The sequence below is a fragment of the Panthera onca genome, chromosome B1 (genome assembly GCF_046562875.1).
Source record: "Panthera onca isolate mPanOnc1 chromosome B1, mPanOnc1 haplotype 2, whole genome shotgun sequence".
Taxonomy (NCBI): domain Eukaryota; kingdom Metazoa; phylum Chordata; class Mammalia; order Carnivora; family Felidae; genus Panthera; species Panthera onca.
Window position 1 is genome coordinate 178,333,383 of NC_138342.1, and position 12,530 is coordinate 178,345,912.

Below are 12,530 nucleotides of genomic sequence, written 5' to 3' on the forward strand. Positions count from 1 at the left end.
TATTAAATTTCTATGCTATTTAGACTCAACTGGATATATTTGAAAGAGTAATGAACATTTTGTTTTAAAATGTCAATATGTATACTATGCTGGAAATTATATCCTTTTGCCAATATTTAAACTTAGGGACAGCTTTAAATATGCAGTGTTAACAGTTTCCTTTTAAAACTAGTTTATAACAAAGTAGGAAGTATTTGTGCATAAAAGTTCGAAAATCACTGCTCCAGACAAAGGAAAAGTAAGCAATGATCTTTTCAAAGCCAAAGATAGTTGGAGCAGATTTTTCATCAGAAGTGTATAGAGCAAACTGGGAAGGAGAGCTTAACATTTGTTTGCTTTTCCTGGCACCTAGAGGGAAAGCCAAGCATAGACAGGGATTACATATTACTGCTATAGAGTCAAAGTCTCTAAAAACCTATTTATGGCACATAGTAGCAAGGAAGGGAACAGCCCATAGCTATAACTCTGCCCATGCAGCAACTCTTTTATCAGAGAGTAGTCAAGACTTAATTTCTCCACCCTTTGCAATTTCAGAAAAAGGTACTGATCTCATGGAATATATTTCGCTGCCATTAACTCTTTTTAACTGAGCATCCTTTATGTGTTAGGTCCTAGGGATACAACATGCAAGAACGTGAACTTGAAGAATTTACAACCTCATCAGAAGAACAGAAAAAACACAGAGGTAAATAGGAACCTGTGCGATGACTACAAGGAAAGTGTTAACAAATAGCGGGACTTACTGCCAAAAGTCAGGGTAGTCTGGGAAGGAGAAGGCTGGGATCACAGCAGGTGTTAAAAAAAAAAAAAACAAACTAGAAGCAAGAGAACAAGATTGATGAGCTAATTTGCTGGGGACTGAAGCAGGCTGGTGTAGGGGTGATGCAGGTATGATGGTGAGTGGAATAGTGATTAGTCCAGAGCAGGCAGCTGCTGTGAAAGTTGGAAGGTAGGTGGAAACCAGACTGTGGAGGGGCCTAAATGCCTGTGGAGGCCTATGTTTTACCCTATGAGAAATGGGCAGGTTTCTGAGATCAATGTGCAACATTTTAGGAAGCTTCTCTAATGACAGTAGTAGTGTGTAGGAAGAGACAGCAAGAGAGAAGAGTCAGTTAAATTTTAGCAACAGTCTGGGTAGCCAGGATGAAAACAGACTGGGGTTAAGGATCCTGTGACTGAAAAATAATCAAAGGACATACTGCTAAGTGGGGAGGGGAAACCACAAGGAATTCCAAGGCTTCAAGCCTACGTGACTGGGATAATCATGGGCCTACTGACAACAATAAATCCAAAAGGAACACAGGTTTATGTTCAATGGAACAGGGTCCGCAAGCAAGGATGGACGTGTGGAGGGGAAGGCTCAATCTCTGACTTCTGCCATCACCAGCTATATAGACCATATGCTTTGTCCTGTTCTGTTCTCTCGTTCAATAGGGGACAAAAGGATTCATGTTCTAAATTTGTTATTGATCGCACTATAGGACTCCAAAATGACTTTTCAGTATTCACCCTAAAGAAATCCAGACAAATTTTCACTCCCTTAGAAGTACAAAAGCAGATGGAGCTTAAAGCCTCCGAAACATCAGCCTTTTACTCAAGTCTTAATACAGGCTCCATTAAAAACAATTACCTCCACCTCTCACCCCTCGACAGCCTCATTATAGACCTCACTTTGAGAACACAGTGAAAAAAACTTAAATATAAATCTTTTTCCTTCCCCACTGACCCCCAGCCCCAACAAGCCTTGAAAGCTTGTTACCTTTAAAGTTAACAGTATTTCATGCATTCCGTTCAAAATGAACATCGAATTATTTCCTGACATGTAACATTTAAGTACAACCAGACATTGAAAATGGCTAGTTTAAATTGCAGCAAGATGTTCCGACTACCTGGGACAACCTATCTGTTCTTGGAATATCAAATGAGCAAAGGTCTCTAAGGAGTGGTGGCATAGCAGAGGGGCAAAGTGCAAAGACCCAAGTGGGACTGCCTAACTTGGAAATTCCCACTGCTTAATCTTTGCCAAGGTAACCTCTCTGTACCTCAACCTTTCCATCTGTAAAATGGAGATGATAATGCCTAGCCTGCAGGATCCTTATAAAGAGGGATTTAAAGTGCTTTCACAGTGTTCAACAGTAGGTGCAATTCTCATTGTGCCTTAACATCCAGCTCTAAAGCTAGTTCATTTCTTATTTACTGATGGAACTCCTATGTTTCTTTAGATCAAGGAGGTAGGGGTAGGCAAACTTTTTCTGCAAAGGGCGAGGCAGTAATATTTTCAGCCTTCCTGACCAGATGGCCTCTATTCTAACCACTCAACTCTGCTACTGCAACACAAAAGCAGCCAGAGACCATATGCAAATAAATGAGCATAACAGCTATGTTCCAATAAGACTTTACAGAAACAGAAATTTAATTTCACATTATTTTCACATTACAAAGTAGTATTATTCTTTTGATTTTTTTCAACCATTTAAAAATGCGAAAGCCATCCTTAGTTCATAGGCCATACAAAAACAGGCAGCAGGCTGGGTTTGACCCATGGTGGTAGTTTGCCAACCCCTGCTCTGGACTAAGAAGCTTATGGGGTTTGGAAGGTTTGTGGGGGCAGGGAGATTTCAAATACAGGTTCGTGGTGCAGAATAATGAGGGAACTTCTAACTATAAGAGGAAAAAAAAGCCCTATTTAATGCTGCCATTCGTTTATTAACACTGGACTCAGCTATTACTTGGATCCCACATGGCTGGGATCAAACATGTAGGGAGTCACAGTCCCTGCTCTCAAAGAGTCTGTGCTTCTCCATAGCAGTTTAGAAACCGAAAGTCTGCCTTCAAAATACAACACATTCTATCGGGCATGGAGTTCACATGTAAAGTAGCTTCTTCGTGACACCGCCTGCAGCCCACACCAAACAGCAGTTACCTGTATGTCTTCCTCTCAGTAATTTCACTACCTGTTCTTTCCCTCTCCCCCCCAGATTACTGTTTTGCACAACCAGTTTGGGGGTAACATTCACGGTGATATACTACAAAGAGCAAGGGAAGTGGTCTTATCTTTAAAAAAATGACCATTTAATCTGGTCTTCAAGGATACATCTTCCTTTTAATACATAATGCGTTAGTGACTCCTACGGTTTTTCATTTCAATCCAGGGAGAAATTTGTCCCCAGGAGGCAGATTAAACATCTATCATTAGGCAACAAAAAGACACTTCAGACGTATTTTATCCAAAAGAACACAAAACAAATAAAACACAAAGTATGGTGTTTTGGTATCTATCTCAGTTGGTTCTTAAGACTGTGGATTTGAAATAATACAGCAGGAACCAGCATTGTCATTACGTCCTAACAAGTGAAAATCAGAAAGCAAAGAACTAAACATACCTAGTGATTAAGGAAAAAACAAAGGGTTGTTTGTAACTAATAATGATTAATAAATATTAATATAATTATAGTACATAGTATACATTACGATGTTATTAATAATTAAAATGACAAAAATATTTCTAATATTGATGATTTTCTGGACTACTAAATGGCATTCATCTCTTAGACATCTTCCTTGCAAGAATGAGCAATACTGTATACCCTCAAAGACAACAGAGCACAACAAAAATCAAACAGCAGAAAGCAGTACTCCTGATGTTAAGATTGTCTCATCAGAACAGGAATGATCAGTCTCAGCAAAATCCAAAAAAAAAAAAGTCCATTTGGCAGAAGGAGTATCAAATTGGTGGGGAGGGCAACAAAGGTTAGGAAGAGAGTGGTGTCAACAAGATGGGAAGGCTGGGAGGAGCCCAAGGCTCACCTCCTCCACAAAAACCATTAAGAAACAACTAACTACAAGCTGACAAAAATAGGGAAAGCTAGGTTTCCCTACAACAGGGAAAACTCTGAACTACCAAGCAGCAGCAAAAACCCTGCAGAGCTAGAAGACCAAGGAAGGCCGCACAGAAAAGCACAGGCAGCATTTAGCTGTGTCACCTCCTCTCCCAGCCCCCAGTGGCAGGCAGGTGCCAGGAGGGATTCCCTCAGAGATTTCACCCCATGAGAAGAGGGAGAAGAGAACCCCAGGACGCCTCCCTGCCGTAGATGTTTGCAGCCTTTACGACAGATGACCCTGCGGTCTTTGCCAACGCCGATTCCAGCTGTTGCACTTCCTCTGGCCTCCGAGCTGGTGCTGCGGTTGCCGTGAGACCTGCCCCCAGGGGCCCCCACTGCAGCCGCCCACCAGTCTCTGAGATCGGGGCGCCACAGCACCCTGCCATGTGCAGGACCAGAGCTGCCACTGCTCTGTGCCCCACCCCGGGTCACAACTTTGTCCCCATTACGGGGGCACCTGCTGTTGCTCCATACCCTACCCTCAAAATCCCAAGTCACGCTTTGACTGCCATTACTGGGGCCATGCTGCCACTGCTGTGAGACCTGCCCTCCCCGCCCCGCCCCTCCCACCCTCCAAGTCCCAGGTCACGGCTCTGACACCATCTTAGGAGCTAAGCTCCCGCTCTTCTGCAACCTTCCCCCTGGGTCCCAACATGTGGCTTCAGTGGGCCTCCACCAGCGATGTGCTACTGCCATCCCAGGACTGCCCCCCCCCGGGACCAGAGATGGGACGTTAACCCACCACCCCCAGGCTGTGCTGGGACTGCACTCTCCTCCTTGGACCCCAAGCCACCCAAGCCATCCCTGCACCCTATGATCCCAGGGCCTGTGCGGCTGTATCTCCCTCCCCACCCCTGACCTGAGTCGCTGAGAGGAGCCCAAGACTCAAACCCTGGTTTCACTGGAGATCTGCACATATCTGCACCTTAGACACCAGTGCCACTATGAATGCACCTGTGTCCCAGGACCCCACCCCACTACTGCTCTGAGCGCCAATATGCCAGTCAAGTCCCCAGAAGTATCCTCTCGGCTAGAAACTTCTCCCACAGGCAAAAGGAGAACTGGAGGACCTCAGCAGCCTTTGCCTCTGAGGATCCCAACAGCCCTAGCCACCACTGCCACCCGCAGGACCTCTGCAGTCTTGGACATGAAGACTGCCTTGATCTGTGCAAACATTGACCTCAGCTAACAAATAGGGCTGTGTGAGTTAGCCACTGTGTTTTCCCAGCAACCAAAGACCCTGCATCCCATCACAGCCACCTTCAGGTAAAAGTCTTTCCCATCAAAGCCAGGCCAAAGAAAAAGCTGGAAGACATGACTACTCCCTCAAATGCACAGACATCAATGTAAAGCCAACAGAAACATGAAAAAGCATGGAAACATGATACCATCAAAGAACACAGTAATTTTCCTGTAACTGAGCCCCCCAAAATAAAGATCTGTGAGTTTCCTGAAAAAGAATTCAAAATAATCATTTTAAGGAAGCTGAGAACGAGTCAAAAGAACACAAATAGGTAACTCAATGAACTCAGGAAAACAACGCATGAACATAAACAAGTTCAAGACAGGGGGAATCATAAAAAAGAACCAAACAGAAATTCTGGAGCTGAAGAATTCAGTAGTCCCTCCTTACCCACGATTTTCCTTTCCACAGTTTCAATTATCTGTGGTTAACCGCAGTCTGAAAATATTCAATCAAAAATTCCAGAAATAAATAATCCCTAAGTTTTAAATTGCGCTCTATTCCAAACAGTATGATGAAATCTCAAGCTGTCCTGCTCCATCCTGTCTGGGATGTGAATCATCCCTCTGTCCAGCATACCCACACTGTATATGCTACCCCCCACTAGTCACTTAGTAACCATGTGCATTACAGATGGACTGTGGCGGTATTGCAGTGCTGGTGTTTAAGTAACCCCCCAAATTACTCAGTAATAGCCCAAAGGGGTAAGAGTAGGGATACCGGCAATTCAGAGAAGCCAAAGAAAAGCCATAAAGCACTTCCTTTTAAGTGAAAAGGTGAAAGTTTCTGACTTAGGAAGGAAAGAAAAAAAATCATATGCTGAGGCTAAGATCTACAGTAAAAATGAATCTTCCATCTGTAAAATTGTGAAGAAGGAAAAAGAAATGGGTGCTAGTTTTGCTGTTTCACCTCAAAGTGCAAAAGTTAAAGCCACAGTGTGTGGTAAGCGCTTAGTTAGGATGGAGCAGGCACCAGACTTATGGGTGGAGGACACGAACAGAAAATATGTTTTGACTGATGGCCACACGTTACGCCAGAAAGCACCGAGGCTGTAGAAAGACTTCAGAAGAACTGAAGGACCCCCACAGTCTTTGCCTCTGAGGATCTCAGCAGCCTTAGCCACCACTGCCACCTGCAGGACCTCTGCAGTCACAACAGTGGGAGCTTGGCCCCTCCAACGACGGGCGATCCTCTAAAACAAGTGACACCAAGCACTTTACTGCAAGTAACTGATGATTATTACAGAGATTCAGTAATAGGTTTGTACTAAAAAATATAAAAATTACTGGAGAGGCTGTGACGACCAGTGAAGAATCTGCTGCTATATTTCTGGCAGAGTTGAAGCAGTTGGTTAAAGAGAAAGGATCCCATCCAAAGCAAGTCTTCAACTGCAATGAAGCCAGGCTCTTCTGGAAGAAGACGTCCAATAGCACGTACAGTGCCTTCCTAAAAGCACAAGAAGGGTCCCAGGGCATAAAACATAGAACGGCAGGTTAACTCTGTACTATGTACATGGCAACACTGCAAGGCGGATGATAAAGGCAGGCGCAGCGTGCAGAGAACCCATGCACTCTCAAAAATGAAAACAGAAATTATCTGCCTGTGTTCTGGCAACACAATCAGAAAGCATAGGTGACAGCCATCCTTTTTCGGGAGTGGTTCCACCAGTGCCGGTGCTGGCTTCATCTCAAAAGTGAAAAAGATACTTGGAAGAGGAAGGGTTGGAACCTAAAGTCCTGTTAATAGTAGACCACGTACTTGGCCATCCTGAATTGGTTTGCTAGGAAAATGAAATGTTGAGGTTGCATTTTAACCACCAAGTGCAACCTCACTGCTTCAGCCCCTCGGCCAGGGCATCATTTGCTTTAAGCCACGTACACCTGCCTGGTATTTGACTGCATTCAACCATCAATTGATGCAGACCCTAATCTGGATATGATGCAGGGCTGGAAATCACTCACTACTGCTGATGCAGTAACATTTCATCAAAACTGCAATGGATGAATTAAAACCAGAAACTGTAAATGCCTGCTAGAACTTACCAAGTGAGATAGTGGATAATTTTTTTTTTAAGTTTATGTATTTATTTTGAGAGACAGGAGAAAGAGAGAATGCTAAGCAGGCTCCACACTGCCAGCACAGAGCCCGATGCAGGGCTGGAACTCACGCATGAACCATGAGATCACGACCTGAGCCGAAATCAAGAGTCTTACGCTTAACCGACTGAGCCACCTAGGCACTCCTGGGGATAATTTTAAAGGCTTCCCAGGGACTGATGGGGAAGTTAGGAAAATCATTCACACAGCAAGACAAGGTGTTGTAGGAGGAACTACCCACATTCTTGATGAAGTGGAAGAATATACTGAAGGCCATCAAGGAGTGTTAACAAATGAGGAATTACAAGAAATTCTGGAATCATCTATAGAAGAGGAAGAGGAAGTGAGAAGAGAAGCTAGTAAAAACTATATAAAAGGGGCCAGCCAGATGCCCGAGGCTGGATACTCCCCTTGCATACTTTTGGCTTCTGTAATCTTGTTTGCCTCCTGTATCTACCAACTGCCTGGATAGTACCACTGGTAAGTGCCCCCCTCCCCTTTTTCTTTTGTCTCTCAAACCCCTACCATCCCAGCCACAAAAGGAGGCCGATGCCAAGGTTCAGGGCTCGGCCCTTGGAGGTGACTCCACTGGGCCAGCACTGGTGCACAATAAACAGTCTTTTCCTGATTCCCTGAGTGCATGTGGCTTGTCTCTTCCTGGGCGCCAAGTATTTGCTGTAACAGAAGAGGAAACTCAAGCAGAACCAGCAATGTAGACATTCCCAAAATTTGCTGAAGTGTACAGAACTGCACGGACATTAAAGGACAAAATTACGGAATACAATCCTCAGATGGAACACAGCATTAATGTCACCCATATGATCACTGAAGTATTACAACCTCTACAGCAATACTTTGATGACTTACAAAGACCACGCTTTCTGATTACAATGTTCTTCTAAAAGATTTTAGCAAAAAAAAAAACAAAAAAAACAAAAACAAAAAACAAAACCCTTCAACTATCAAAGATCCCCAACCATCGACCTTGTCTGCTCCTGACATCCAACCACTAACATTGTCATGGCTCAATGATCCAGGATCACCCCAAGCAGATGATCCTCCTTCTGACATACTTCCAGAAAGTCAACAATATCTTAACACTAGATCATAGTGCTTATGTCATTCACGTCACTTCATCTCATCATGTAGGTATTGTGTCATCTCACATCATCACAAGAAGAAAGTTGAGTGCAGTACAGGAAGATATTTTGAGAGAGAGAGACCACATTCACATAACTTTTATTATAGTATAAATATAGTAGAAAGTAGAACTGTTCTACTTTATTATTAGTGATTGTTGTTAATCTCTTACTGCGCCTAACTTACAAATTAAACTTCATTATAGGTAAGTGTGCATAAGAAAAAACATTGTATAGGGCTCCTGGGTGGCTCAGTCAGTTACACCTCTGACTCTTGGTTTTGGCTCAGGTCATGATCTCACGGTTTGTTTGAACCCCACATTGGGCTCTGTGCTGATACCACGGAGCCTGCTTGGGATTCTGTCTCCCTCTCTTCTCTGCCCTTTTCCCACTCGTTCTCTCTCAAAATAAACAAACATTTAAAAAAAACACAGTATATATAGGATTCAGTACTATCTGTGGTATCAGATATTCACTGGACGTTTTAAAATGCATCCCCAATGGATAAAGGGGGTGGCGGGTACTCCTGAGCAATGAAATGAAAAATGCAATAGACAGCTTCAACAGCAGGCTCAATAAGGCAGGGAAAAAAATCTTGAGAACTTTAAGACAGATCTCTTGATAATGTCCAGTCAGAGGATAAAAAAAATGAGCAAGAAAAGAGTGGAGAGACAACAGCACAGACCCAGTGTGTGGAAAGATGGTGGCAGAACCTGGGCAGGGTGGGAGGCTCACCCACAGAAAGGAAGGCAGCAAGGAGCACCACTGCTGGGGAGAGAAGACACTTGGAGCTCCTGGTTCAGGCTGCCTACACTCCTCCTGCAGTGCAGATGACACAGCCCACGGAGGGCCAGCCACCTTGGCGATCCTGCACCCAGGTGGCACCCCTGAGTACGGCATTCTGCCACTTCCTGGACCACCATGGGCCAGATGCCCTCCCTTCCAGGCCCCTGAGCTTGGGATGAGGACATGCCGGTCTGGGCCGCAGGGAGGCGCAGGAGCCCTTGGCGCGCAGACCGGTGTGAGCACTGTGCTAGGTAGGGGCAAGGTGCGCAGAGTTACCTCACTGGGGCTTCTCTCATGTGGGTCTCACTGTCCCCACCCCTAACTCCTTTGCTGGAGCTGAGCCCTGAGGGCTTTTGAGGGGTGTGCCCTCCTTCCCTGCCCTCAACCTCGATGGTGTGTGCAGATCACCCCTCTGTTTACAGTCCACACCCAGCACCCTGCTCTGGGCCCACGGGACTGGAGGACTGCGACTTTAACGCTCTTGTAAGAGTCTAAGACTTGGAAAAAGGGACCTGGATTTGCTACCAGACAGTAGAAGGTTTTGGTTCAGCCATTAAATTTAGCTTCACAACTTAGCAAGTAGGATTGTTAACGCCTGCCTCCCTAGGTTTAAATAAAAGTGCCCCCCCCTTTTAAAAAACATCCCTCATATAAATACATTTTTTAAAAAGAGAAAGTTTACTCAAACTACAAGATATCAACTGAAACAATATTTGCTTTATAGGAGTCCCAGAAGGAGAAAAAAAGAAAAGGGACAGAAAACTTATTTAATGGCTGAAAACCTCCCAAATCTAGGAAGATATAGTCATCCAGGTACATGGAATTCAAAGATCCCCAAATAGATTCAACCCAAAGAAATCTTTGCTGAGACACATTATAATCAAAATCTCAAAAATCAAAGAAAGAGAGAAAATTGTGAAAACAGCAAAAGAAAAAAAGCCCGATAAGTCCATCAGCAGATTTCTCATCAGAAACCCTGTAGGCCAGAGAGTGTGGGATGATATATTCTAAGTGCTCAAATAAAAAACTGTCAACTGTAGGGGCACTTGGGTGGCTCAGTCAGTTGAGTGTCTGACTTAGGCTCTGGTCATGATCTTGCAGTTCTACAGTTCGACCCCCACGTCAGGCTTGCTGCTGTCAGCGCACAGCTTGCTGTGGATCCTCTATCCCTCTTTGTCTGCCCCTGTCCTGCTTGTGTTCTCTCTCTCTCAAAAATAAATAAACATTAAAAAAAAAAAAGAAAAAGAAAAAACTGTCAACAGTCAACCAAGAATACTTTATGTAGCAAAGCTGTCCTTCAGAAATGAAGGAGAGATACAGACTTCCCCAAACAAAAACAGAGAGAATTTATCACCATTGGACCTGCCTTACAAGAAATGCTAGCGAAATGCTTAACTTTTGAAGTTCAGTCGTTATCAGCTTGCTAAAACAAGACTGGAATAACTATGAGATGTACCATGAAAGTCGCATGGTAATCACAAAGTAAAAGACTGTAACAGATACACAAATGATAAAAAGAAAGCATGCCCTACAAAAATTCATCAACTCACAAAGAAAGAGAGGAAGGAAAAAAAGGAACTACAAACCAATCAGAAAGCAATTAACAAAATGGAGATGGTAAGTCCTTACCAATAATTACTCTAAAAGTAAATGGTTTAAATTCTCCAATTAAAAGACACAGAATGGCTTAATGGATATAAAAAACAAGACCTAACTATACGCTGCCAAAAAAGACTCACTTAAGCTTTCAGGGCACCTTCAGGAGCTAAAACTGAAGGGATAGAAAAAGATATTCCATGCAAATGGAAAACAAAAGAGAATATAAGTAGCTATACTTGTATCAGACAAAATAGACTTTAACTCAAAAGCTGTAACAAGAGACAAGGAAGGTCATCATATAATGATAAAAAGGGGCAATTCATCAAGCATATTTCACAATTATAAATATATACGTACCTAATATTGAACACCTAAATATATTAAACAATTATTAACAGATCTTAAGGCAAAAATAGACAGCAATCCAATAGTAGACTACTTTAATACCCCACTTTTAACAATGGACAGATCATCCAGACAAAATCAATAAGGAAATAATGGACTTGAGTGATACTTTACACCAAATAGACCTAATAGACATATACAGAATATTTCAACCAAAAGCAGCAGAAAACACATTCTTCTCAAACACACACAGAACGCTCTCTAGGATAGACCATGTGTTAGGTCACAAAACAAGTTTCAACTAATTTAAGAAGGCTGAAATCATATCAACCATCTTTCTGACCACAATAGTATGAAACTACAAATCAAAGACAGGAAGAAAGCTGGAAAAGTTCACAAATATGTGGAAATTAAATAACACACTTCTGAGCAACCAATGGATCAAAGAAGAAATCAACAGAGAACTCAAAAAATATACTGAAACAAATGGTACATATATAATGGATTATTATTCGGTCATAAAGAAAAAAGGAAATACTACCATTTGCAACAGTGTGCATGAAACTAGACAGCTAAGTGAAATAAGCCAGATGGAAAAAACAAATACTGTATGGTATCACTGACTCACATGTAGAATCTTCAAAAACAAAAAAAGCACCGATTTCATAGAAATATAACAGAATGGTGGTTGCCAAGGGCTAGGGATGAAAGAAATGGGGTAATATATGCCAAAGGGTAGAAATTTTCAGTTATAAGAAGTTCTGAGGAATTAATGTACAGCATGCTGACTATGGTTAAATCAATATTGTGTACTTCAAAGTTTCTGAGAGTCGGGGTAGAGCGCCTGAATGGCTCAGTCACATGAGAGTCTGACTTCGGCTCAGGTTATGATCTCACAGTTCAGGAGTTCGAGCCTCGTGTCGGGCTCTATGTTGACAGCTCAGGGCCTGGAGCCTGCTTCGGATTCTGTGTCTCCCTCTCTCTTTGCACCCCCCCCCCCCCCGCCCCCCGCTCATGCTCTGTTTCTCTCTCTCTCTCAAAAATGAGTAAACATTTAAAAAAAAATTTTTTTTTTAAGTTTCTGAGCGTAGACCTTAAACATTCTCACCAAAAACAACAAAAAGTTCACTATATGAGGTGATGTGATCTTGGTAATCATTCCACAATGTTTATCAAATCATCACACCTACACTTTACATATATACACTTATATTTGCCAATTATTCCTCAATAGTTTTAAAAAATGAGAAAAGTAAAGCATCACCAAATAAAATATCAGACTAAGCCCAAGGGATATTGAGAGTTTATAGTGCTAAAGGTCTTAAAAAGAAATACAAGTTTGCCAGTACTTGGGTTATTTTACAAAAAAAGAAAAATTGACAAAGAAATTAGAAGTCTGACTTAAAAACAAACAGGGGCGCCTGGGTGGCTCAGTCAGTTA

At 42.7% G+C, this 12,530-nt stretch overlaps 1 long non-coding RNA gene across 1 annotated transcript in view; it reads right to left on the bottom strand.

Moving 5' to 3' along the window:
* The window catches only part of LOC144616104 (uncharacterized), a 104,373-nt gene extending 93,985 nt beyond the window's left edge, over nt 1–10,388 (bottom strand). Inside the window, exon 1 of the long non-coding RNA XR_013555017.2 lies at nt 6,411–10,388. This is a non-coding gene — a long non-coding RNA (uncharacterized LOC144616104). The remainder of the gene's footprint in view (nt 1–6,410) is intronic.
* Nucleotides 10,389–12,530: the final 2,142 nt, after the last annotated feature.